This window comes from Marmota flaviventris, chromosome 6 (assembly GCF_047511675.1).
Source record: "Marmota flaviventris isolate mMarFla1 chromosome 6, mMarFla1.hap1, whole genome shotgun sequence".
Classification (NCBI taxonomy): Eukaryota; Metazoa; Chordata; class Mammalia; order Rodentia; family Sciuridae; genus Marmota; species Marmota flaviventris.
In genome coordinates, this window is record NC_092503.1 from 41431445 (window position 1) to 41437674 (window position 6230).

Consider the following 6230-nt stretch of genomic DNA (forward strand, 5'->3'; position numbering starts at 1 on the left):
CTCAAACTAGAACACTTTCCTGTAGCTCTAGCTCCTCCCAGCCAACCCTGCCCAATCCTGTGAGCCAATAGCTGACAGGCAAGTGCAGGGAAGAAGCAGGGGCCCTGCAGGGGGTGAGTGAGCTACTGGATGCCAGTCCCTGGTCAAAGCCCAGGACAGGCTTCTGAGTTTACAGGCAGGAAGGGATGGCTGGGGTTGGCAGAGCCCCAGGAACCTCGCGCTGTGAGGAATTCTGAGCGCTTGCGTCATAATTGACCCCAGCAACGCTGGAGGACGTTGGGGGCAGAGAAGTGGATGGTGATGGACGCGGTTTTCGGAGCTGGTCCGATGGATCTCTGAAGTGACCGCGATGTCGTCCTGGTTTGGAGGCCTGTGCTCAGGCTTAGGCCACTTCTTGTGTCAGGTGGGGAGCAGCTTGGCTTCCTTCACTGGCCATATCTCCAGCTTCACCAGGGAAATACTTCTGGATGACTTAGGAGACCTAGAAGCAGCTTTACATCATTGTTGGAGAAAGGAAATGGAAACTACTGATTCCACACTAAGATGTGAGAATGAAACACGGAAAAAGTATTGTACTGATCTGGAAAAAAAGCATGAAGCATCAGAGCTGCAAATAAAGCATCAGTCTGTAAGTTACCAAAATCAACTGCAACAGAAAGAGGGAGAGATCAGCCATCTTAAAGCAAGACAGATTGTACTGCAAGATCAAGTGTTCCAACTACAGGCAGCTGCTCAATCAGTACCTTCAGGAGCTGGTGGTGTACCAACAACTGCACTGGCTCCATTGGATTCCCGCATCAGTAGTCATTTTTCAGCCTTTCGTGATGATGACATGGACTTTAGTGACATAATTTTATCACAACAAGAAACAAACAGATTGTCAATTGAGGTTGCAAGACATGAATCTGAAGTTGGCCACTCGAGGCAGATTGCTGAGGCTCAGGGAACACATCATTCTGACACAAGTGAAATCTGCAAACTACAAAATACTATCAAGACTCTTCAACCAAACCAAAGTCCATACACAGATGATCATCAGCATGAAATGTCAGTTTTGGAGCACAGTCCTACTGTGGCAGAAAAGGGAAAAATCCTTCCACAGAGTTCAGCAGTGGAAGAAGTGTTCAGGCTACAACAAGCCCTGGCTGATGCTGAGAAGAAAATCATGAGACTAAATGGCTTAAACCAGGTTAACCATCTTGCAGAAGACAATCTGAAACTTAAAATGCATGTTGAAGCTTTAGAAAAAGAGAAGTCATCATTGAGTCATGACTTGAGCTATGACTATCAAGTCATGAAAAAGAGAACTTCAACAGACATGAATTTGAATGTACAATTACTAGACTTAAAACTTCACTTGAAGGCAAAGGAGGAAGAACTGAATCAGACTATCAATGAAAAGAAACTGCTGATAGCTGAGTTAGAAGAACTGGATCATCAGAATCAGGAAGCTACAAAGCACATAATTTTGATAAAAGATGAGCTATCAAAACAACAAAATGAAGGAGACCTTGTCATCAAGAAGTTGGAACAAGAACTAGATGATGAAAAACAGAGAGTTCATCAACTTGAGGATGATAAAATGAACATATCCCAAGAGTTGCATGTGCAGAAGGAGAAGTTAACTGGGAATGCACAGAGCCTCAGTGATTTGCATTTAACCAAGCAGAAGCTTGAAGATAAAGTAGAAGACTTAGTAGATCAGCTAAATCAGTCACAAAAAAATAGTTTAAACATCCAGCAGGAAAACCTTGGGCTTAAGGATCACATTAGACAAATTGAAGATGAGCTGTCTGGATTTAAGAGTAAGTACCGAAGTTCTCTGAATGAAGACTCTAACAGTCATTGTAAGGATGACATGCTTAAAGAACGGGAAGCTGAAGTTAGCAACTTAAGGCAAAATCTTTCTGAAGTAGAACAGCTCAATGAAAATTTAAAGAAAGTTGCTGTTGATCTCAAAACGGAAAATGAAATGTTGATTATAGCATGTGAAGATGTAAGACATGAGTTGGAAGAATCTATTGCTGCTAACAATCAAATCTCTCAAGAAAAAGACATTATCATGGAGACTCTCAAAAGAGACAAAGAAGAGATTGAAGCCAAACTGCACCAGGCAGAAAAAAGACTGTTGGAAGAAGCAAATAATCACAGGCAGACTATTCAGGAACTCTCCAAAGCACATAATTTGAATACCTCTGCCTTAAAGCTGAAACACGAATGTGTAGTTCAACTCACTCAAGAGAAGGACTTTGAAATAGCAGGACTCAAAAAGAATATTGAGCAAATGACTGCTGGTCAAAAAGAAACTGAGGAAATTTTGGCATCTTATATAGAAGAACAGAAGCAATTGATACAAGTCATAAATGAGAAAGAAGTTTTTATTGGAAAACTCGAAGAAAAAAGTTCAGAACTACAAAAGGATTTAGATAAGTGTTCTCAGGCCTTAAGAGAAAATGAAACTTTAAGGCAATCCATTGAAGGAAAGGACAGAATTCTTGCCTACATGAAAGCAGAAAAAAAGTATCTGCAATTAGAGATGGAAACACTTAGGGAACAGCACAATCAAGCTGTACAAATGGCTAAGCCTAAAGCTCTTGATGCTATCACAGAACTAGAATTGGAGGTATCAAAACTGAATATAGTCAAAAATCATCTGGGGGATGAAATTAAAGACCATTGGAATATAACTGAAAATCAAAACAAGAGTAAAATGCAACTACTTCAGTCTTTACAGGAGCAGAAGGAGGAAATGGAAGAATTGAAGTACAAATATGAGCAGATGAATGCTGCGCATATCCACTTAATTTTAGAAAAAGAGGAGGAAATTAAGAACTTGCAGAAAACTATTGAAAAACTAAAAGCCCAGTTGCCTGGAGAAAGAGGAGATGCTCAAACACTGAATTCTGATATTTTTCAAGAGACCAAAGTAAAAAGCCTAAGAAAAAAAGAGGTTCAACACTTACGGGACCAAGAATTACGCCTAAACCAGGAGCTAGAAAGGCTACGCAGCCATCTCTTGGAATCAGAAGAGTCTTACACTCAGGAAATTTTGGCTGCAGAAGACAAGGAGATTAAACTGAGACAGAAAGTCACACTCTTGGAGGAAAAGCTAGTTGCATCTTCTAAAGCAAGTCACCAAGCCAGTGTGCAGATAGAGTCTCTGCAGGAACAGTTGAGTCTGGTCTCTCAACAGAGGGATGAGAATGCACTGCAGCTTTCGCTCTCCCAGGAACGAGTAAGGCAGTATGCCCTGTCATCAAGTAACCTGCAAAGGGTTTTAGAGCACTTCCAAGAAGAAGAGAAAGCTATGCATTCTGCTGAATTAGCCAAAGAAAAACAGTCGATAGCTGAATGGAAGAACAAGGCTGAAAAGCTAGAAGGAGAAGTATCATCATTGCAGCAACCTTTGGATGAAGCAAACGCTATGTTGGATTCTGCTTCCAGACTGAGAGAAGACTTAGATCTCAAGGAAGAACAGATGGAAGAACTGAAAAAACAAAACGAGCTCCGAAAAGAAATGTTTGACCATGTACAACAGAAATTGTCGACTTTGGTCAGCAGCACAGAAGGAAGAGTGGACAAAGTCCTCATGAGAAACCTTTTTATTGGTCTTTTCAAGACACCAAAAGACAAACATCGTGAGGTGTTGCTGTTGATGGGGAGCATCCTGGACATTCCAAAGGAGGAATTGGAGCAATTGTTGAATGAATATTATGGTGGTGTCAGTAAGTGGATGAGTAGTTGGCTTGGAAGGGTTCGAAAAGTGTCTCCAACATTCCTTTGAGACCATATCAACAACCTGTGCTTAATAGTTCTTTTGCAGAACTCTTTGTCAAATTTCTGGAAAAGGAGTCTCATCCCTCTGTTTCACCACCAAAAGTTTCTGCCCATGCCATGGACTGTCTAGACTCACCAGGAAGGAGACAGCAAGTTGTAAATGTACCAGGAAATGTTAAAGATGCTCCCGAATTAAGAGCTGGCAGAAGCACCAAGGGGAATCCATTCTTGGTCCCCCGTTCAGCAGCTGTGCCTCTTAGTAAGCCTAGCTGGCGTTGGACTTGGTGGACCTGGGCATCCTCTTTTTAAACCCATTGCAGATTTCTGGCCTACCTTTACACCTTTGTCAGTGTCCCCGGACAATAGTACCAGAGTTGTACTCCAGGATCTTCTAAATATTTAGCATTTTAAACAAGCCATAACACTTTTTGATGTTTTACAGCATGGCCTTTTGAAAAAGTACTCATGTATTTGTAGACAAAAAGAGAAAGCAAAAAAGCTGGTATATGTAGGTTTATAGCTACTAGGTATTTTATTTTATTTTTTGGGTTGTTGTTATGTTTTTTTGCTATAGTTCTTTTTTAAAAATTTGTTTTGTTTGTTATAGCACTTTTTTGTTTATAAAATTTTGTTCCAATGTAGCAGTTAATCATCACCAGTCATCAATTCTGATGTACTTTTGTGAGCAATTGTACAGAGCAGCATTCTTGAACCATTAGTTCCAACCTCTTTTTTTTAAATAATAATATTTGTTAAATTTAATGGCATTAAGATAAAAAATGATACATGTAAATAACAGGAAACAAGAAAAATCCAACCCATAAGAAGGAGGTCTCAGATTTAGAGTACATGAAAACCAAATGTAATGTTGCAAAAAGTTGAGAATATTTAGTTTATCCAAGATAACATTGTACAAGTACCAAGCGAAAATTCCAATGGAGAGGACGTAAACATGAAGCTTAGTGGATAAATACTAAGATGCTTTTAATCCAAATTCTATGACCCCTATCCATTTTGCTTATTTCCATTTCTATATAAAAGTCACTTCACATTAATTCAGTTTTCCAGATGTTAGATATATCCAGAAGGAAGAGTATTTTTATGAGTCAACCCCAAAGTGGGATCACATGATCCATTTCCAATCGAAAAGTTAATTAGTAAGAATTTATCATTAAGTATCTGGACTGTTTATCTACATACTATTGGGGGCTCTACAATAATTCTTATAAACACATTTTATAAAACATTAGATCAAAAGAAGTTGGGGAGAGAAATAAGCTAACAACAGTTTTTGAAAGATGAAAAGCTTTAAAATAGGAGTAGTTACAACCTTTTGATAAATTAAGGTAAAAGATCAACCAAAAGTTTCTATCTTAAGTAGGTGAAATCAGTGAAGAGAAAAAGCAGATTGCATAGCACATACTTCTCTGACACCTGTAGTCTCTAAAACTATTAAGAGCATTTTTATTAAAATTAATTTAAACAAAATTTAATATATTTTTAAATATAAATTATATTATCATTTAATATAAGTTAATCTAATTTAAATTTATTTTATTATTATTGTTTAAATTTCTTTTATTAATACTATTGTTTGATTTAAATTTATTTTATTAACTGACATTGTTTATTAACTTATATTAAATTATAGTATGATTTATATTTAAAAATTCATTAAATTTTATTTAAATTAATACAATTTAACAAAGTAAATTTAAACAACATAATATAGATTGAATTAATTAATATTGACTATATAATTTAATATAAATGTCAAAAGAGTTAATTTTAATAAAAATGCTCTTAGTTGTTTTAGAAATTACAGGTGGCAGAGAAGTATTAGCTATATTATCTTCTTTTTTCTCCTCTTTGATTTTACCTAAACTTTAGCTAGAAACTTTTGGTTTATCTTTTGTTTTACTTTACCAAAATAAAAAAAGGAAGACAAAACACCCAGTATCTACACATATCAGCTTTTCCTTTCTTATTTCTAAATTTCACCTTAACATTTACATTTTTTTACCAAAATTAAGATGCCATCAGTTGTTAGGCATACACAAAATCACTGAAACAACAACTGGAAGACGCATCCAAAAGTCAGATTGGCTAAATATTCAAAACATATAAATGTCTGAGAACTGATGAACTCTGATAATAAAGTTTCCAACCTATGGAAAGTTTCCAAATGCTATGGAAAATGATGACATTTCTCTTTTTGTGTTTTTAAGTTGAGAACCTTCTAAGTACTAAGGTACGTTATCAGAAATTGTATGTAACTCAAGTCTTTAAATTTCTTATTTTTCCTGTACTGTAGACAAAGAGACTCACAATTCCTTGAGCTCTACTAGCATTTTAGTGACAGGAAAAAATTCAATGATGCATAGTTGCTTATTTGCATTCAATGTCTATCAATCTTACATTCTTTGGGAAGGGTCACAAGCCACAGCCCTTAT

General features: G+C 36.9%; 1 pseudogene; it reads left to right on the forward strand.

Moving 5' to 3' along the window:
- The first annotated feature begins 349 nt into the window (after positions 1-349).
- Positions 350-4180, forward strand: LOC139706112 (thyroid receptor-interacting protein 11 pseudogene; annotated as a pseudogene).
- The last annotated feature ends 2050 nt before the right edge of the window (positions 4181-6230 follow it).